The 22,160-nt window shown below is 38.2% G+C and overlaps 1 long non-coding RNA gene across 1 annotated transcript in view; it reads left to right on the forward strand.

Annotated features, from left to right (window-relative positions):
- LOC127569881 (uncharacterized) overlaps window positions 1–11,093 on the forward strand; it is a 263,884-nt gene extending 252,791 nt beyond the window's left edge. The window contains exons 2-4 of the long non-coding RNA XR_007956256.1: window positions 1,916–1,942; window positions 2,133–2,159; window positions 11,014–11,093. This is a non-coding gene — a long non-coding RNA (uncharacterized LOC127569881). The remainder of the gene's footprint in view (window positions 1–1,915; window positions 1,943–2,132; window positions 2,160–11,013) is intronic.
- The last annotated feature ends 11,067 nt before the right edge of the window (window positions 11,094–22,160 follow it).

A 22,160-nucleotide genomic window follows, 5' to 3' on the forward strand; every position in this document is an offset into this window, starting at 1 on the left:
CAGGACTGGTGATGAGGCCAGATTAATAGTTTGCTGTAGGATGGAGTCAAGAATATCTATGTCATGGACAGAACATCTTTGACTCCATCTTACAGTAAACTATTTGGTTGAGACCTTTTATGTGATCCTTCCAGTAGGGACTGATTACCTGTGTCTGATATGTCTACGTTCATGGTTCTTAGAGGAAGCTGTGAGGGCCATCTACAGCCCAAACACCCAAGGCCCCACCAACTGAGAGCCATTGGTTAACACATGGAAAATAGAGCGTAAGAAGCTATAGCTAGTAGGGTGCCACACGGATCAGTGCTGGGGCCTCAGCTCTTTACAGTCTAAATTACTGAGTTAGATGAAGGGACTGATTGTATAGCATTGGAGTTGCTGGTGACACAAAGACAGGTGGAAAAGCAAGTTGCAAGATGGACAGAAAAAAGGCAAAGGCAATCATTTATTCCAAATGAGAAGGAGTGCAGAAGTAGGGAACTCTTTCTACAATTATACAGAACTTTCATGGCACCACATCTGGAGTAGTGCATCTGGTTTTGGTCTCCTTATTTAAGGAAGGATATAGTTATGTTGGAGGTACTACAAACAATCTTCATTATGTTTATTCCTAGAGTGAAGGGGCTCTCCCATGAGGAACTATTAAACAGATTGGGCCTATACTTTCTGGAATTTAGAAGAATGGGTGGAGATCTTACTGGAACATTTTATTGAGCTTGACCAGATTTACGCTGTGAAGTTATTTCCCCTCATGGAGGACAGTTTAGTAGTAAGAAGTTTCCCATTTAATAATTGAGGTGAGGAGGAATTTCTTCTCTCAGATGCTGTCAACCCTTGCAATTTCCACCCCAGAAAACTGTGGAGGTTGAGTTTAGTAGATCTCAGGCTGAGATAGATTTTTGATCTACAGGGGAATCAAGGTTACTGGAGATCAGGCAGGAAAGCACAGTTGAGGTCAAGATCAGATCAACCTTTATCTTATAGAATGCTGGAGCAAATTAGAGAGACCATGTGGCCCACTCCTGATCCTATTTCTGAAGTTCTCATGCTCTTTATCTCCCTATATATTTGATCTATTCATTTAATCATTTAATCATTTATTCCTTCTACACTCAAAATTGATGCCTGGAAAATTCAACCTACTAAAAATGAACAGGAAGTGGTTTGATACATAGAATTTACAAAAACATTACTGCTCTGGCTGCACATAATTAGCTTACAAGGAAGCTTGATAAGTTTGTATTTTAGTACTCTATGTAGATACTCAACATTTTACATGCCATGAAAATTAACTGATTCAAGTAAAAATACCACTTGATGCCACAATTGCTGATATTGCTATTATTAAAAGGAAAATGTATCATATATCAAATCTTCCTCTGAGGTTCAAAAAAAAACCTTTTTATGACAATGGCAATAATTTTACAGTCCTACTTCATTTTCCCATTGTGAAACTGATATGCACTCGATAACATGAGTCAAGAAACTTTAAAAAATTTTCTTATTGTACAATGGGAAAAGTAATGCCTACCTGTCCATTCACTTATCTCTGCAGGGGACTCCCCTTGGTCATGGAATTTCTGAACAAGATCCTATTTAAGAGCATTGCTGCATGGACTCAGATCAATAATTTCTGGCACACTGTCATTCTCTTAGTAACATATTGTGGTGCAATTGATCAAACAACAAAATGTTGAAATACGCAGTACTCAGCTTTAATCTAATTGCCTGTGTTCTGTGCGCTGCCATCCAACGATGTTATTTGGTAGACGAAGTACTACAGGAGGTGAACGGTGCAATTACTGAGGTATTTTAACAATGACCGAGAACATTAGTTTTGATTTTTTTAAAATTAGTTTAATTGTAAACTTCAAAATATCAGGAAATCATTAATTGTTCTTATTCTTTGCTACAGCCCATGCTGATCACAGACAACAAAGAGGTAAATTTTATTTTTAAAAATAATTACTTTTCAGTATTCAAAATATATTATAAAAAGGTACAACATTTGATACAGCATATAAAATGGAGCAGTAAAGAAGGATTAATTTATTAATTAAGGTATAATGCTTAGATAGATTTCTTGGTGATTTTAATAATTCTTTTCTTTCTCTTATTCAAATTTAATGCAGAAGTTTGAAATCCCTGACCTACAACAGGTAAGAAAAGTTGATGGTTTCATTTTGATTTTTTTTACATTTTTTGTTCTTAATTATGAAAAAAAATGTAAAATGCCAAAATAATGCATCCACTTCAGGATTTCAGTTGATTATTGTTAACATCAGCATAATTTTGTGATGAGTTATATCCTATGAACAGTTTATTATTGTTTGCTGGATAATAATTATCTACCTTTTAGTCCATGCAAGATCCGTAGAGGTCATACCAGAGTTAATTTGCATATCCTTCAGCTAGTCATCAGCAGCAAATAACTAACTTCTGTAGTTTATTAGATTCAGATGGGCAATCTTAACCAAAGGAATGAGCATTATTGTAGGAAGATGAGTTGAGTCCCATAGGACTTACAAAGTAAAAGCAATCCAAAAGGAGGTTCATCTTTGAACACCACCTCCACCCTCTTCTAATGAAAGTCATAAGCCTTCCCCCAGCCTTGCTGCAACCACTGGGGAAGAACAGCTTTGGAGCATGAGGATAGGGCTTGATGCATAGAAGACACACTAAGGGAATGAACATGTATCATGAGTTATTTTTTATGTTCAAGACATGATTTCATTTATAACTTTAAACTGGAATAGTTGGTTTATGTTTGCTTCTATTTTTGCATTATGGAGTACTGGGTGTTGTGATGATCAGTGGGGGAGGAAATATGGAGTATAAGATTGCTTTTGAATGGGTACCTGGAGTTGCAGTTATCCATATTGCACTGGGATTAGTATTTACTGGACTGGCTAGCCAGAAAGAAACTATCAAGGATGACTCTTCCTTCAATAGAAAACAGAATTGGAATAAATGAGTCCCCTACAGGCTGGAAGGATGTAACTACTGGAGTAACTCATGGATCAGTTTTTGGCCCTCAATTGTTTATTATTTACATTAATGCCTGAGGATTTTTAAGGAGGCACGGTAGCGTAGCAGTTAGCACGACGTTATTACAGCGCCAGCGATCGGGGTTCGATTCCCGTCGTTGTCTGTAAGGAGTTTGTACGTTCTCCCGTGTCTGTGTGGGTTTCCTCCGGGTGCTCCAGTTTCCTCCCACATTGCAAAGACGTACGGGTAGGTTAATTTGGGTTTAAAACGGGCGGCGCGGACTCATTGGGCCAGAAGGGCCTGTTACCACGCTGTAAATAAAATTTAAATTTAAGGAGGGAAGGAAATGTAAGGTTTCCAAATTTTGTCACAGATTAAAAAAAATATAGGAGGAAGGGCATGTTGTGATGAAGACATTGTAATCCTCCAATAGGATATGGATAGGTTGAGTTAATGTGCAGAAACCTGGTAAGTGGAGTTTAATGTGGGAAAGTATGAGGTCATACAATTTGATAAGAGGAAGCAAAAGGCAGATTTTTATCTAACTGGAGAAAGACTGGAATGACAGTGGTTGATTAGGGATAGCCAACATGAGATCTTGTTTTACAAATTTGATTGAAGTGACAAGGAAGCTTGATGAGGGGAGGGTGGTAGATGTAGTATATACAGATTTCAGTAAGGCTTTTGATAAGGTTCCGCATGGTAGGTTGCTCTGGAAGGTATATCACATGGTATCGAACGAGAGCTAGCAAACTGAATACAAAATCGGCTGGATGGTAGGAAACAGGATGATGGTGGAAGGCTGTTTCTCAGACTGGAGGTCTGTGACTAGTGGTGTGCCCCAAGGGTCAGTGCTGGGCCCATTGTTATTAGTCATCTATATTAACAATTTGGATGAGAATATATGATGAATAGTTAGTAAGTTTGTAGGTGACACTAAAATAGTTAATGTCATAGACAATGAAGAGGACTATCAAGAATTTCAGTGGGATCTTGAGCAGCAGGGTACGTAGGCTGAGGAATGGCAAATGAAATTTAATTCAGATGTGCAAAGTATTACATTTTGGAAGGACAAATCAAGGTAGGACTTTACATTGATCGTAAGGGTTTTGGGTACTGTAGTACAACAGAGGGACCTTGGAGAACAGGTGCATTGTTCCCTTAAAGTGAAGTCACAGGTAGACAGGGCTGTGAAGGCTTTTGGCATGCTAGCCTTCATCAGTCAGGGCATTGAATATAGAAGGTGGGAGGTTATGTTGCGATTGTACAAGACATTGGTGAGGCCACACTTGGAGTATTGTGTTCAGTTTTGTCACCCTGTTATAGGAAGGAGGTGATTAAACTGGAAAGAGTACAACAAAGATTTACAAGGATATTGCCAGGACTCGAGGGACTGAGTTATAGAGAGAGGTTAGACAGGCTGGGCCTTTACTCTGAGTGTAGGAGACTGAGGGGTAATCTCATGGAGATATATAAAATCATGAGGGGCATAGATAGGGTGAGCGGTCTTTTTTCCAGGGTTGGGAAATCAAAAACTAGAGGAAGTAGTTTTAAGGTTAGGGATGAAATGTTTAATGAGACCTGAGGGACAACTTTTTTACCCAGCGGATGGTAGCTATATGGAACCAGCTGCCAGAGGAAGTGGTTGAGAAAGGTACATTAGATACATTCAAGAAGTATGTGGACAGGTATATGGATGACAAGAGTTTAGAGGGATATGGGCCAAGTGCTGGGAAATGGGATTAGCTTGAATACACACCTTGGTCAACATGGACAAGTATGGGCTGAAGGGCCTTCTTCCATGCTGTACAACTCTGTGACAGCAAATGAATGAAGTACAGAGGGATCCAGGTTCTTTAGTGTATGAATCACAAAAATTTAGTGGACAGGTCCAACAGGCAGTTAAGAAGGGAAATGACATTATGATCGTTATTGTGTTGGGTTTGAGTGTAAAAATATGGAGGATCTGTTACAATTGTACTCAGTGTTGGTGAGGCTACACCTGCAATACGGTACAAAGTTTTGGTCCCCTTACCTAAAAAAAAGGATATAATAGGTTTGGAGGCAGTCCAAAAGAGATTCACCAGGCTAATTCATAAGGGTTATCTTATCAACAGAGGCTAGACAGTTTGACTCTGTATTCCTTGGAGTTCAGAAGAATAAGGGGTGACTTTATTCACACTTATAAGATCACAAGAAAGGGCTTGACAGTGTAGATGTTGAGATGTTTTCACTATTTTCACTCAGCCTTGAATAAGAGAACATAATTACAAAATAAGGGGACAGTCATTTAAAGCTGAGGTATGTCAAAATTTCTTTTTGCAGAGAGTTGTGAATCTTTGGAGTTCTCTGTCCTTGAGGATGACAGAGGCCAGATCATTAGAAATGTTTAAGGTGGAGATAGATTGAGGAATATTGGGAATTGGTACGGAAGAGGAGTTCACGCTAGCGCGCATTATCTATGATCATATTGAATGGCAGGGCAGGTTTGATCATCCTGGTGGCTTTCTCCTGCTCCTTTTTAAAAATATTCTTGTGCTCTTTTGTTCAAGCTCTTGTTCCTTGGGTACTCACCATTCTGCAGGTGCCAGCAGCTGCCCATTACATAATGGTGAGAATTTGCAGCAAACAGTAGGCAAGAATACATCTTGCTCTTCACTGTAATGCATAATACAAAGCTTCCCTAGAGTAGTCCTGATGGTGGAAGCACTCTTCAGCATGCCAGAGGTTGGATCTCTTAGATTTTATGCAGTCAATGTACATGTAGTGCACACATTTGTGCCCCACAGTCCTCAGCTGTATCATTATTGGCTAGCCCTTGTATACCAGTGGCAACCATTTAGTTTGCCATGGTGGCCAAATGCAGATGGCATGGCAGACTGGCACAAGATGAAGACACTATGACTGCTGCCAGGATTCAGGGTATCAATTACCATCAGTCACACACCAATTCGGCACTGTGGAAGTGAGAAGCTTTCAGCTTCAATGGCACCCTGCACCATGAAGAAGCCTGCAAACAGAGTAAAGCTGCTTGTTCTCTTTGCCTGCTGGTGCCTGCTGAAGAGTAAATGAAATGTAGAGAGCCTCAGTGACCTCTCTTGCACATCAGTACATGGTGAAGCATGAAGCATCACAAAAGCTCCATTTCAAACCAAAAGAAGACAGTCACCAGCGTTCACTGGCACAGGCAGAGAAACCATAATGCTGTCCTTGTCTGTGCCGAGGTGACCATTGTAATTCCAGCAGTTGGTAGGTTTCAGTAAGGACAGCCTCATTCTAGCACAGGTATCTCACACATAGTTTTTTTTAAGAAAGTTCAATTAGACAAACTGTGCTCCAAATACACTGGGCAAAAACAGCCTGATGTTAAGGGCCATTCTCTCTTTTGTCCTTCTCCCTCTTCCAGTTGTTGGTCTGCTTTATGCGGTCTTTGCTAATTTTCCCTGTATTCCTAAATGAATGCCCACTGGTGCACCCCATGCTTGGGAACACCTGGTTTATGCAGAAACTTTGAAGTCAGCAAAAATCCTTTAGCACCTATGTCTTCCTGTTGACTTTCCCATTTTAACTTCATCATAAAAAACATCAAACATTTCTGGAATCATAGCAATACAAAGATACTGTTTGTACTAACAATACTAACAATACTAACTAATAAATGGATAATGATCCTTTGAAATTTTGCTGATGAGGGTGGTGGAAAGCCCATTGATGACCTCATTTTCAACTGTGTGAAGTTTACAGAGTTCACTGGCTGGTGTAGTGAGCTCAGAAATGGCAGTGCCAGCATCAAATTAACATTGCATGCTGAATTGCATCTTTAATTGCCTTTTCTGCACAGTTCTGCTGGATATTCACTGTGAAAATGCTAAAACCATTACTAAATGGCATCAGAACAATTCAATCCACAAACGATGGTACAAACGGCACTTTGAATCTTAAAGGCACTTTTAGAACTCCATAAACAGGAATTACCAAGTCCAGTTAATTATCTTGCAACCTTTGTGGGAGTAGTACCAATGAGATGGATGTTTTTTGTTTGAATGGCTTTAACTTTAATGGAGCAATTTTCTGGCAAAACTTTTTTACCAAAATTAAGTTATGCCGGTCCAGCCTAGATCCTTTAAAAAGGTTTATCCCCTCTCCATCCACCCACCACTCATCTTATTGGTTGCATCTACCTGTGGCAATGAAAGGAAGAATATTATATCCCAGTGAAAAATATCAACAATAATTCATGCCTGATCGAAGAGGAGGATTATCAGGCTGGAGAATGGAACTCTCCAAAGGCGTCCAGTATTAGAATCAAGACTGACCAAATAGGGCCTGCCAAGGGCCAGATTAAGTTTACATGATAGGCTTCAAGGGTCAGCCTAAAGCACCTGAAAAAAATATAAAATTTACTGTTTTTCTGTGGATCCATTCTTAAGAAAACATTATTGGTACACAATTAGATATATTGTGTGTGTATGTGTGTGAGTATATATATATATTTTTCAAACAGTTCAGTAAACAGTATCAAACAATAACTCTGCAATGCAATGCCAAATCTAAGCTTCCAAAAAATAGATGACAAATATGTCTGTGTGATTCCTGGTGAGCCGTAGCAGGTTCAGAATTTTGCACCAGGATGCTTTGAAAGAAGAGTTTTAAAGAAATTGAAATCCTCTATCTGTAGCCCAAGGGTAAAATGAAAAACCACTAGTTTTCTTGATCATGGACTGACGTTAATGATGCTGGAAAGTTCCATAATTAAAAGTTGTTACTATTCTCACATTGTTGCAAAAAGATGCATGGTAACCAACATAATGGGGAATCCTTAGAGAATCAAATTGCTAATTTAAGAAGTATTTATTGTAACTAAGCTCCAACATTTTTTTAAACGAATCCTGCTGTAGCAAAATTCCTCTGGTTGTTGGTTCTTAAGTGACTCGGGTTATTCCATTGTCATTTCATACTTCATGAAGGGAGCATATGGTGAAAAGAAGGCTGAAAATAAGTGGAGTGTGGGGGAGTTACTTATCTATTTAGAAACCAGACTAATTCATATTTTATTAACTATTTTAATTTTGGTGTAAAAGTAAAATTTGTATATCTAAAATAATGTGAGGTATTTTATGTGAATTTTGATGTTAATCAGCTTTTCTGAAAGGTAAAACATGCTTTTTCCTTTCAGTCATCCACTTCCAGCATCACCCAGAGCCAGGTCAATATTAGCACAGCTATCAGTCCAAAAATGTACCTTAGTTCTTAATTTTTAATAGTTCTTCATACTCTTTTAAGATAATCTGGAGGAGCTGATAGGATTGTGGGGAAAATAAAGTAGGATTGGTATAGGATTAGTGTGTGTGTGCTTGATGATCAGCATAGACTCAGTGGGCTTAAAGGGCCTGTTTCCGTCCTGTAGGATTCTATAATTATTAGTTTCTATACCAAACACTTCCTCTTTCTTCTTCTTCGACAGTCTATGGTGTTGGAGATGATTTGCTTCCAGTCTGGTTCTATGGGTTCAAAGATTCATGCTCAGGTGAATGTAGAATTGGTAGACTCTGCCCCAAGAGGGACTGCTGGTGTTTCATGGAGCAGTTTGTGTGATGGTGTGCTCCTTCCACCATTTACATGTTGAATGCTTTTTCTCCACTTTGAAAATGAGTCTGGGGAATTAATAATGGAAAATAAGGAGATAGCAGATGACTTAAATAGGTAATTGTCATTGATTTTCACTAAAGAGGATACAAGTAAAATTCTGGGAATAGCTATATAATTAGGAATTGAAAAGGAAGGAAGAATTCAGAAAAATTACAATCTAAGGAAGGGTTCCTGAGCAAATTATTGGAACTGCAGCTTTACAAATCCCCAAGTCCTGGTGGACTTTATCCTAGGATCTTAAAAGAAGTGATTAGTGGGATATTTAATTCATTGGTATCAATTTTCTAAAATTTCCCAAGATTCAGAGAATGTCCCATTAGATTGAAAGAAGGAGAAGTAGAGGAAAATGCACACCAGTTTGCTTGATTTCTGTCCTAGGGAAAATGTTAGAAACCGTTCTTAAAGGCACTTTTGCAGGGCACTTGGAAAAAATTCAAGGTACTCAAGCAAAGTGAGCATGGTTTTGTAAACGAGAACGCATATTTGACCAATTTATCAGAGAACTTTGAAGAAATAGTATGTGCTGTGGATAAAATGGAACCAGAAAGTTTTTGATGAGGTACTGTAGAAAATAAAAGCTCACAGTGTAGGAGGTAATACATTGGCATGGATAGAAGATCCACCGCCCAACAGAAAACAGAGTAGGCATAAATGGGTCTTCTATTTGTTTGTCCCATGGCTGGCAAGCTGTAGTGAATATTGTACCACAAGAATCAATTCTGTGGCTTCACCTTTTCTACAATTTATATTAATGAATGGGATGATGGACCAATGGTGATGGATACAAAGGCAGAGGACACAAGGAAGCCACAGATAGATAGGAATATGTTAAGTATGTGGACAAAGATATGACAAATGAGATATAACTTCAGATAATGTGAAATTGTTTATTTTGCAGGAAAAATAAAGATGAAACATTTAAATGATGAGAGACTGCAGAGTTCTAACATGGAGCAACCTGGATGACTTGGTGCATGATTTGCAAAAGTCTAGCATGCAGCTGCAGCAAGTAATTAGAAAAGCTAACAAAATGCTTTTGTTTATTGGAAAGGAGTTGAATATAAAAGTAAGGAGGTAATATGTTTAGTTATATGGTGCATTGATGAGACTACATCTGGAGTAATGTGTGCAGTAATGCTCTCTTTAATTAAGGAAGCATGTTAATTTGCTGGAAGAGGGTCAGAGAAGGTTTACTAGACTGAAACTAGAATAGTCTGGCTATATTAAGAGGAAAGGTAGGCTTGCTTCAACTGGAGATTAGAGTGCAGATGACTTAATTGAAACCTGAGTGATCTTGACAGACTGAATGAAGGAAAGCTGTTTTCCTCTTGTGGCTGAATCTAGAACCAGGGTCACTGTCTTAAAAATATGGGATCACCCATACATGACAGAAATGAAACAAAAAAAATTCTCTCAAATGGTTGTGACTCCTTAGAATGCTCTTCCCTAAGGACAGCGGAAGAAGAATGTTTGAATATTTTAAAGACAAAGGCAGATAGATTCTTGATAAGGAAGGAGGCAAAAGGTTACCATGGGTAGATGGGAATGTAGAGTTTAGGTTAGAATCAGATCAACTGCACCCTAGCTTTTTGCAAATCGTGCACTGTGACATCTAGGTCATTCCACGTCAGGACTCTGCAATCTATTGCCATTTAGGTAATGTACTTTTGTTTCCTGCCAAAATGGACAATTTCACATTTTCTTCACTTGTCATCTCTTTGACATTCACTTAATCTATTATATTTCTTTGTAGTCTCCTTATATCCTCTTCACAACTGACTTTCCTACCTATCTTTGCAACCATACCATTGGTCCTTTCATTCCACTCATCAATATAAGTTGTAAAAAGTTGAATGGTGCAGCAGGCCCAAGGAGCCTACTCCTGTTTTTAATTCATACAATTAAAAATGAATTTTAATTCATTTATAACTCCATGCAGTAAATATGTGCATTTTGAGAAAACATGAGAAACAGTGAGTATGTCTGAGCATATATGCACACACGTGCGCACACATATGCATGCATGTTCAGATCTAATTAAAATGCAGAATACAACTTTGTTTCTGACTCCGTTGCTAATATAGGACCATGCAGCCTGTTCAGTAATCTGTGCTATTCAGCCAACTGGCAGCTGATTACATGCTACTCAGGCTACAACGCTTGCAATGTTGCAATCAGTATTGATGTATCTATCAGCAATTACAGCATAAGCATTTCAGAAGCCAGGTGCCACCTACAGTCTTTAAAGGCAGCACAATTTATCATCAGCCAAAATAGGAGCTACCATTGACAAAAATGTTACTATACCCAGGCACATGTAAGAAATGCACATTTCACACTCGCAAAAATCTCAGTCTTTTCTTTTGAATTTTCTAGATGAACTGCAGTCATACTGCTTTTGCTTGTTTTAACAAGCAGATGAACATTCTTCCAGAAACTTTATCCGTGTTAAGGCTCCAATACAATGACTGGTTTCAGTCGTGCGGGGTAAGTGCTTTTAGTTCTAGAGAGCTTGAATCTTAAAAGGTACAAAATAAAATGTATTCTGTACTTATCACAGTACCAAGTGTTACAAAGTGTTTTAAGTACTCTTTCATATCGGTCAGCATACGAAGGAAACACCTGCCACCATATCCTTGTTGTCTTCTAATAAATGCCAAAGGGTCATATACACTGGTCTGTATTTTTATTCTTATGTTTAGAAAATGAGACTTGAACGCCTAACAGATCAAATGCAGAATTAGGCAATGAGCATGTCTGAAATAGAAAGAGTTCACTTATTTGAGCATTAGTTAATTAACTGTTAGTGTTCGGCCCTTTGCAAAGTTATTGAATTGTGAAAGCCACATCACATCTACACAGTGCACAGTAGTAGCTAATTCCCCATGTGCACCATTTTTTAGAGTCGTGGCTGGTTATTCAGGCTCATGGACAACTTTTTTTAAGAAAATTCCCTTTGATCTTTGCTGTTATTAACTGTGTATGTATTTTGCCATATCCTTGGCTACTTATGCTGAATTATGTCTGGTAAATTAACTAATTGATGGATTTTCACACTTTGCAGTTAAACAAATGTCAGAATATGTCCGAACTACAATTTTTTTTGAAAATTGCATCAAAATTTGTTGACACATGAGGCCAGATAAGCAGTTTCTTCACTGACTAAATTCATTTAATAAAATCTCTTCTATCCACCCATAGATGACTGCACAATAAACCAGTTGGAATTTCTCCTCCATAGTTTCAAGTAAACATTGTTTATCACTTACTTAAAGCCAATAGACTAGGTTTCTCAAATTCAGTGGTAATGATGTCTTCAACAATGCTGTATGTACTCATTCTAGATTCCAGTAATCATCATTAACACATTACTAAACTGACTATTTTAAGTAGGTGGTCAGCTGGGAACAATAATGCAAAAGAAATCAGAATGAGCATCTTAATCATTGTTCTGCAAAATTTTCAGACTTGAGTTTTCTACATTCAAAAGCTAGCACTTACTGCAGATTGAAGTGAATGGATGGGCAGGAGTATATTTCACACAACAAAAAAAGATATACCAGTACAATGAACTCTTAATTCAAAACTGGCCAACTGAAATAATTTGATTGTATTTTTGCAGCAAATTCTCATTTTTCAGTTTCTTGCTTCATTTGAATTCAGTCATTGGGATGATTAATGTTTACAGCATGAAACATTTAAATAATGAATAACTGGCTCATAAAAATTGCGGATTACTCACATTGAATTGATTTAACTATTGCTTAGGTTCATTGTCACTAATACACTTCAACATATAAATAACATTGACATCGATAGTATTTCATGAGCAATTTAATAATTCACAACTCCAAAATAACAACCAAATTACCAGAGAACATTACATTATAAAAGGTGAAAGTTTCTTTTGTACGTTCACAGAAGATCAAGTGTATTTTTTATGATACACTAGGGTGGGGGAGACATAGATCAGCCATTGATATTCTTGACCATATAAATTATAACAACCTTCAGGATGTGTGTAATAATGCAGTACTGATTTATTCTTTTATATCCACAATTTTGTTTAAAGTTTAATTGTATGCTATATAAAATCTAAGCTTTATGCTTCAATTTTCAATTAATTCTACTGTGTATTATGTAGATGTTTCCTTCTCAGAAACGTTTTATTATGTCTGCATTACAGTTTAAGGAGGGAAAAGTCAACCACTATCTTAAGTCTTAACCACTTTCAAGTTGCCCTGCTACAATTGTATTTGTGAGCATAGTATTGGATATGAGCATAAAGTTGACCAAAACCCACAGCTAAGTAATTTGCTAAAACTGTACTCACTTTGAAAGGTTTGTACATAAAAGATGGTTACTTGGGCAGACAATTAGAGGACATTTAGACTTACCAATAGTTTGCCACAATCTTTCTTTTCTAGTAATCAAAGCAATAAGATTTGATAGTTAATATTGTCACACAATAAGACACTGAACCATGTAGATTTTTGGTGTTTTATCTATATTTCATTGACAGCTCATTTTCCAAAACAAGAAAATGCCGATCAAATATTAAAAGCCCTCTGTAAACTATCAAATATTTCTGATTATTTTCTTTATCAGAAAAAGAAACATACAAAACCAGTCAGTTCTGATATTGTCAATAGGTAAAGAACAGGAAAAGAATAAAGTTATGTTGGATATATGTTAGTAATTATAATTAGTAAATGCTATTATTCGATGATTATTTAAAATTACTTGTGCATAAACAATTAAACTTGCTCTTTCAGGGTATTATTGGAAGTACTGAAGAGTCAGAATGCACACGTTGCAGCAAAAAGGAAAAGCAAAATATCACAGAATTCCTGGTTGAACTCAGACAGTTTCTCCAAAAGCTATACAAGACTTAATATGATTACTTCTAGGGACATGAAGGCATAATTATTAATTTAACTTTCTGTTAGTTAATCTGTTCTGTAAGTTATACATTTTCAACCATTCAATAAAAGTTTATTTAGTTTTACAAAAACGCAGATTTTTTTGTTACTATTTTGTTTTGATGTCTGTTGTAAATAAAGTCACATTGGCAGTGTAATTTAACAACTTATGGGGAAAAAACAATCATATAACTTAAGGTCACAAAGCTGCACAGGACCTTACCTGCTTACATTTTTAATTACTGACGCAAAACCAAATAATCACCTGCAAAGTTTTATCATCCTTTTTTATTTTTTATTATAAGTGGTATTGCCAGGCTGTTGTGTGTTGCTGTTCAATATGACAAGTCACAAGGATGGAAATATCAATAAAACATTCTTTATTGTAGGTAGTCAAACACTCCACGAACACAATGACTGGTACAAAAATGTATCAAAGATCATACTATAAGGTACATACATTCATATACTATTCTATACAGGTAAGTCCCAAGCAAACCATCAACTATTTACATATATCAATTTATATCAGGTTAATTATTTACATATGTAAAATTATACAATTATTTATGGAGATGTATATCCAAATTTCTTAAATTTCAGCAAAATTTATCATTTTTAGACTATAAACTCTATCCCTAAAATGTACTTAATGTCTATCGTTTATTACAGATAACTTCTCCAAATAAGCTGCACATATAATCTTTCATTCTGTTCACAAATTGTTACCTTAAATATGTGTAACTATTAATTATAGCCAATGGCATAGTAACAACTACAGCCATTAAAATTAAAAATGTTTTTTGTCATCTTAGTAACTATCAAGCAGAGATATCAGTTTCCACTTTAATTCCATCTTAAGGCTCCATACCTCATGCCTCTGCCTGATATCTTGAATTCCCGTCGACACTGAATCTTTTCTCTTTCTTGCTGTTCCTGTTGAAGTTGGAAAGTCATCACCTCTGAAATTCTCTCTCATTGTTTGCAACGCCTACAATTCAGTCACAACTTTTCTTGGTGCACTTTGACTACACTGTTCAGTACTGATATCAGTTAGCTCAGGTGTAGTGTAACATCACTCATGGGATTTTCTGAACTTTTGAATTGCCTCTATGGTGCGATCCATTCCTCTCTCAAGGCATCCAGCTCAATCTGAACCTAGTTCAGTCCATTCATGAATTCTGTAAAGCATGGAGGCCCTGCAGATATCAGTTTCACCCACCTCAACAGCATCATCTAATTAATTGAAATGACTTTGTTCCAGCACCCCGTTCCAAATTCCTCACCTTCCACTTTATCTGTAATTTCTCAGAATGGTGCAGCTTTTACCCTGACATTCTGGTGAACTGGTTATCTTGTATCATCCAAACAAGGACTGTTCTTCTGAACTGCTTGCTATCAAGAATTGTGCATATTTCCACTTCTCTGAAAATGTTACATCGCTGTCCAAATGATATTCAGGTTGCTTGAAATGGGCTGTCCTTTTCTGTGGCCATGAGCTATTTTTCTGGCTTTCTTGATGACTCCCTCCGCAGATTTGAATTTGCATCTCCACAGATGCTTCAGCAGCAAACACTTTCTAGCCAAGTATCACACTGCCATTCACTGCACTGCAGGATTTGTTGTACTTGCTGCCACACAGTGAAGTAAACATGTGCACAGCTCCTACTGGCAGGCACTTGAACTGTCAACACTACAAATCCTGGATATCAAAAAATGCTCTGAATATTTTTATATCCTAATTTGCACAACAGACCCACTTCTGGGAAAAATCCTTCTTCCATACACCATCACAAATTCTTGCCATAGCTCACATCACTTTAAAATACAATCTATGTTCAATGTCTCAGGAAGGCAGCCTTTGCTTGCAGAGGAGACTCGCGAATCTGCAGATGCTGGAATCTGGAGTAAAAAACAAACTGCTGGAGGAACATCTCAAGCAGCATCTGTGGAAGCAAAGGGATGCAGGATGTTTCAGGTGAAGACTCTGCATCAAGGCTGACAGTAGAGAGGGGGGATAGTCAGTTTATAGAAGCAAGAGGAAGGGATGAGATAGGGCTGGTAAGTGATAGTTGGAACCAGGTGAGGTGGAGGAGGGTGGGCAGATGGACCCACATGAGGGAGGGAGAGGGGAGAGTTTTGAGACAGAGGTTGGTGAGTGATAGTTGGAAACAGATAAGGGAAAAAATGGGTAGATGGAACCAGGTGGGGAAAATGTACGGAAAAGGTGAAAAATGGGAGAGAGAATCTGGATGGAATGGTAGGAGTGGGAAAGGAATATGGGATGTATGGGTAACCTGAAACTGGAAAATTCAATGTTTATACCAGAGGGTTGTAGGCTAACCAAGCAGAAGATGAAGCACTGTTCTTCTAGTTTGCACTTGGCCTTGCCAGACATTACAGACAGTCTCAAGATGGCTGTTGTGGTCCAGTTTCTGACTAGAATTCTCCCACACAGAGCTTACAGGTAGCAGGTTAGCTCACCTTTTAGCATAGACTTCAATTCCTCTTCCAATGGATTACTGTCAAATTCTGCCTCTGATAGTGCTAGTGTCTTGCAAAAAATAACACAATGACCCACACCTGCCCTCTGGAGAAAGCCACATATCCTTGCTGTACTCACATATGTTTCCTCTTGCTTTGTCAAGTAGTGGACTGCTACCTTGAAATCTTTTTCTTTGGCAAAGTTTTTAGTAAATTATCCTGACTTTTCTTTATGTGGCTAGGTATCAAACATAAATGTGAGTTGTTGTTGTTGTTTTTACTGGAGGGTACATAAGCGTAAGGCATGCAGTGTCACTGACAGACAAGGTTCTGAATCTGAAGGTGTTTTATAAGTATATTAAGAGCAAAAGAATAACCATGGAAAGAGTAGGCCCCATTTGGGACAACAGGACCAATCTGTGCGTGAGTCAGAAGGTATGGATGAAGTCCTAAATGAGTACTTTTCATTGGCATTCACAAAAGAAACTGACTTTTTAGTTGGAGGATCCAGGAAAGAGGAAGGTGAAATTCTAGTGCGAGTCTCCATAAATAAAGAGGAGGTACTTGATGCCTTGGTGGGTTTAAAGGTGGCTAAATCCTTAAGGTCAGATGAGATTTATCCCATACTTCTATAGGAGGCAAGGGAAAAGATTGCTGGAGCACTGGCTGAGAATTTTAAATCTTCACTGGCTACAAGTGGGGTACCAGATGACTGGAGAATGGCAAATGTGGTCCCGCTTTTCAAAAAAGACAGCAGGGAAAAGCATGGTAATTACAGGCCTGAGCCTAACAGGTCACAGTAGGGATATTATTGGAAAAAGTTCTGGGAAACAGGATTAATAATAATTTGGAAAGGCAGGACAATCAGAGATAGCCAGCATGGCTTTGTCAGGAGCAAATCCAGTTTGACCAAACTGATTGGATTTTTTGAGAGGACGACAAAGTGTATTGATGAGTGGTGTGCGGTAGATGTGGTTTACATGAACTTCAGTAAGGCCTTTGACAAGGTCCCACATAGGAGACTGGTTTAGAAGTTTAGGGCCCATGGGGTCTGGGGCAAGTTGGCAAATTGGATCCAAAATTGGCTTGGCAATAGATTTGATTAGTTTATTGTTGTATACACCAGGATGCAAAGAAATTCCTTATTTGCATGAAGCTCGCAGTATACATGGTAATAATAAATACAACAGCAAATACAATGACGAGCACAAAATAGCAGAATAGTGCAAAGATTGCAGTGCAATCTGAAGTAGTGCATAAAGTGTACTAAAGTAACAATAGTGAAATAAAGTAACAATATGAAATAAAAGAGAGGTAGAATTAAGAGTACAAGAACATGGCAGCACCACTGGGAAGAAGGTGTGAAAAAGGTCAGAGGTTCAGGAGTCTGATAGCAGTGGGAAAGAAGCTGTTCTTAAGTCTAAGAATCCTGGCTTTCAAGCTCCTGTATCTTCTCCCAGAAGGTAAAAAAGAGAAAAGGGAATGGCCAAGGTGGCAGGCATCTTTGATAATACTACTAGCCTTCCTGAAGCAACACACCATGAAGATGAACTGGATGGAAGTGACAAGCCCTGTGGTAGACTGTGCTGTGTTTACCACTCTCTGCAGGTTCAGTCAGCCAATAGGAGAGTAGCTGCCATACCAGGCTGAGATGCAACCCATCAGAATACTTTCCATAGCGCATTTGTAGAAGTTCGGGAGAATCTTCATGGACATGGCGAATCTTCTCAAATGCCTGAGAATGTGAATACACTGATGCGCTTTCTTGGTCACGGCATCAGTGTGAAGGGACATGGTGAGGTCCCTTCACACTTGAAGGGTGCTTGTCATGGATACTAAGGAACTTGAAGCTGTCGACCATCTCTACAGCAGCTCTACTGATGAGGACAGGGTTGTGTTAACTTCCCCACTTCCTTAAGGCAACAATCAAATCTTTTGTCTTGCTGATGTTAATGGTACAAGGTTCATTATCTCTTTCCTTTACTCAGTATCATCATTATTGTTGCTCTGGCTGATAAAAGTGGCATCATTGGTGAACTAAAAGACTGAGTTGGTGCTATAGCTAGCCACATAGTCATGGGTGTACAGAAGTAAAGCATGGGAGTGAGCACACATTCCTGAGGAGCACCAGTGTTGAGAATCAGGGTGGATGAAATGTTATTACCAACTCTAACTGACTGAGGTCTGCAGGTCAGGTAGTCTGGAAGCCATTTGCAGTTGTGGGCCCCACAGTCAAGGTCCAGGTGATGAGCTTATTTGGTATTGGTGTTGAAGGCTGAACTGTAGTTAATGAATGGACAGAGGAATAGAAGGTTGGTTTTGTGATTGGATGCCTGTGACTAGTGGGATTAGTTCTGGGATCTTTGCTGTTTGTAATATATGTGAATGATTTGGATGTGGGTGTAGAATACATGATCGGTAAGCTCACAGATGACACTAAGATTGGTGGAGTTGTTGACGGTGTGGAGAGTAGTCTTATGCTACAGGGTGAGATCAATGTGTTGGTGAAAAGGGCTAAGAAATGACAGATGTTGATGAATCCAGATAAATGTGAGGTACTTTGGGAGTACCAACGAGGCTAGGATATACATCATGAATGGAAGGGTCCTAAAAAGTATTGAGGAACAGAGGGATCTTAGTGTACAAGTCCAACGATCCATAAAGATGGCTTCACAAGTAGATAAAGTGCGTAAGAAGGCATATGAGATACTGGCCTTCATTTATCATGGCATTGAATACAAGAATTGGGAGGTTGTGCACTCCAACTTAATAAAACTTCAGCAAGACCTCAGCTGGAGTACAAGTCACCACACTATATGAAAGATGTGATAGAGCTAGAGAGGGTGCAGAGGAGATTCACCAGGATGTTGCCCAGGATGGAACATCTTAGTGAGGTGGAGAGACTGGAAAAGCTAAGTCTGTTGGCCCTGGGGTGGAGGAGGGTAAGAGGGGACATGATTGAGGTATCTAAAATTATGAGGGGTATAGACTGGGTAGACTGCAGGAAACTTTTCTCCATATCAGAGGTAGATAAAACTAGAAGACATAGATCCCAAGTAAGGGGTAAGAAATTTAGAAGGGATCTGAGGGGTTCCTTTATCACCTTGAAAGTGGTGAGTACCTAGAATACACTGTCTGAGCGAGTGGTGGAAGTAGATTCACTGACACCTTTTAAGAAATGTCTAGACAAGTTTAGGCATAGAAGGCTATAAGCCAAGTGCTGAAAGATGGGATTAATACAGATGTGTGCCCACTGGTCAGTGTGGACCTGGTAGGCCAAATGACCTGTTTCCGTGCTGTATGACTCTATGACCCAATAACTCCATAACTGTGGTTCTTCGCTTTCCAATCTCAGTTAAGTTTTGAAATAATGGTTCTTCTCTCTCCATAGATGCTGCCTGATCTTTTGGGCTTCCCCAACATTCTCTTTTATTTCTGACTTCCGGCAGCTGCTGTGTCCTGTACCTCATGGTTGTGGTATGGCCTTTCTTTTTTTCTCTCTTCTCTGGTCTCCTTTCATAAATCGTCCTGCCATTAACAATTCTCGAGTACACTTTCATCCTCTCACAATCAACACTAATCTTGTTATCTGTCTTCATTTGGCCTCCACCTTGCATACACATTCCCCTGTCTTGTGCCCACCCCTCCCGCTTCTATGTAACTTCAAATACAAATGCTTTCTAAATGTTCCCATTTCTTCTGACAGGCCATTAGCCTTAAATGATACCTTGATTTCTCTCTCCTGATGCTACCTCATCTGCTGAGCATTTTCTATTTTTACCTCTGACATAATAATCTGGACCATGACCATCAAGTAAGCTTGCATGTAGGGTTCCAAATAAAACATTTTGCAACAGAGATAGGTGCAGAATGAAGCCTCTGTTCCTCTGTCTTATCACTAACCTCATCAGTAGTTTGCTACTGCAAGTGTGACACTTTCCAGCTCCAGAAATAGCTGCAAGTAGCTTTCAATACATGCTACAATAGCGTAAATTAACAGCGTGTGCTGTGGATATATGGCTCAAAGAAACTTATCTCATAGGAAATTGCCATCCAATAGAGGAGGAATTTGATCTCAGGTACTTATATTGTGGTAAAACACAGCTTCAAAACCAAAAGATGCTGTACAGGCACCATTCCATTACAGACTAGCAGCAGTAAGTTTCAGATTTCAATCAGTGTTTGAATTTAATATGGACATTTGAGACCAAAAGACTCTCTCATTAATTGGTCATTAAAATTATAAAAGAATTTCAAAGAGTATATATGGAGAAAATACTCCCAATTATGGAGGAGCCCAAAAGGAGAGGCCAAAGATTTCATATAAAAGTTAAGAATGCTGGAAATACTCAGCAGGTCAGGCAGCTCTGGTGGAAGGAACCAGTTATCATTTCAGGTCAAAGGCTGTTTGGCTTCTGACCATACATATAAGATAAGACAGTCATACAGACCAATGATCAGATTTTGAACTTCAGTCCAATTGCTTAGTACCATAACAGATCGTATGATTAAACGGTGAACTATTTCAATCCTGAATTCATGTGATTTCTACTATATCATTTCCTAATAGCAATATGATCAGATAAGAAATAAGAAAGCGTTGAGTGCATTTCAGAAAAAAAAGCTTATTTTACAATTCTACTCCACCCATAAAAATACTGGATTGTTATTAAAAAAAAACATCTGGTTCACTTTTGTCCTTTAGGGAAGGAAATCTGTCATTCTCCCTGATCTGGCCTACATGTGACTCCAGACCCATCCCACATGGTTGAATCTTAATTGCTTCCTCAGATCAAGGGAATAAGAATTGAAAAATAAATGCTGGTATTGCCAATGATATCCACATTGCTACCTTGCTGCTGATTGAATGGATTCTGACAGGTGCACAGGAAAAGGAATTCCCACCTACTGTGTATATCAGGAGAATCATCTCAAGTTGTACTTTTGAGTTATAAAGATTGTGTAGCTAATATATCTCATATGTCATTTAGTAATAAATGGTGCTATTCTTGGCACCATTCTTTCTGTATTTGGATATTTGTTGGTGGCTCTCTTCCTGAATTTCTGTGTGAAAAGGTATAGGTAAAAGATCAACAAATTTCCCTTGCACACTGCTTCCTAAGCCTGCCATATTTAATAGACACAAACTGGACAAGTTCTTGGATTTTCCAGTTTACTTTATTAGTTCATTCTTCTGTATTATTGGCAGGATCATTGCTAACCCTATTAATATGGGCAGACAACAAAAAACATAACCAGTGGAAAAAAAAGAGGTTGAAAATGCTCTAAGTGCTCCCCATATGAGTGAAATAGGGGTTTCCCTAATGGTAGTTCAGAAGGAATTCTTTAAAATTTGGTTTTTATTTCTGCTTTAAAATGAAACATTCAACAAGCCTGCATTTATGAAGAGAGAAGGTGGTGTGATCTTTTCAATTTGATGCATTTCTATCAGAACATTTTCATTTCTCACCAACTATCAGTTGGTATGTCAATAATACTACACTTCAATTATGCACCAAACATTAAAGCATGTTCCACGCAACTCAAGTAAATAGATAAGCATTATTATTAACCTCAAATTTTTAAGTTCAGGTAAACTTCCTCATGTTACAAGTACCATTGTGCACACCACATAATTTAACCAAGAATAATTATAAAAAGAGAGAAACAATACTGTAACTCAAAAGAAGGCACAAGATAATCAAGATTAATTGGAGCATAATTTCCATTTCAAATAATCAGGCCAATTTTCACATGACTATATAAGGCTTAACAGGATAGTAAACAGAGTAATTCTCTTTCTTAATGTCAAAGTTCAGGCTGGCACCATCCTTAAATGGATATTCCACTTGGCTGCAAGCCTGTATATCTTTCAGATATAAGGCCTTCATTGTTCATTTGAAGAGATGAAATGATGAAAGAGGTTATGACACATGGTGGAAGAGGGTGACAAAGGAAGCTCTGAGAGGAGAATCGATCGAGGAAAATGAATAAATATGTAAAATTACAATCAGAAAAGAAATGGAAATAAGCAGTCAATGCTGGAATTGTGAGATACAAGGAGTGGAACTGCTGGATAACCAACAATGTTTAAGTCAATGGGCCATGTATAAATTT

The sequence above is a fragment of the Pristis pectinata genome, chromosome 4 (assembly GCF_009764475.1).
Source record: "Pristis pectinata isolate sPriPec2 chromosome 4, sPriPec2.1.pri, whole genome shotgun sequence".
NCBI classification, from domain to species: domain Eukaryota; kingdom Metazoa; phylum Chordata; class Chondrichthyes; order Rhinopristiformes; family Pristidae; genus Pristis; species Pristis pectinata.